Raw genomic sequence first — 381 nt, forward strand, 5'->3', positions numbered from 1 at the left:
TAAATTGTTTTATAAGAAACTTTGAGTAACTTTAAATAAAAGGTAAATTGGGTAAAGTTGAATAATTTCAAAAGAATGAGTATTTATAAATTGTTATAGTTGTAACTAAATCAACCTATTTTATTAATTTGAGTTCAGCTTAAGTTAAAAACGAAATTAAATAAATTTCAAATTTTTATACTATTATAAATAAAATAAATAGATTTATTTAGTCATTTTATATTATTTTATTATAACGTACTGCAAATTATTTATCTAAATTTGACTTTACGTATGAAATTTTTTTGAATTTTTTTTATAGAAGAAAAAATTCAAATTTAATTTTTTTAAAAAAGATAAATTAATGTAAATATTCTAAAATCAAATAACCAAGTAAGAAAT

The sequence above is a fragment of the Theobroma umbraticum genome, unplaced genomic scaffold, assembly GCF_002168275.2.
Source record: "Theobroma umbraticum cultivar Fairchild unplaced genomic scaffold, ASM216827v3 scaffold_95.0, whole genome shotgun sequence".
NCBI classification, from domain to species: Eukaryota; Viridiplantae; Streptophyta; class Magnoliopsida; order Malvales; family Malvaceae; genus Theobroma; species Theobroma umbraticum.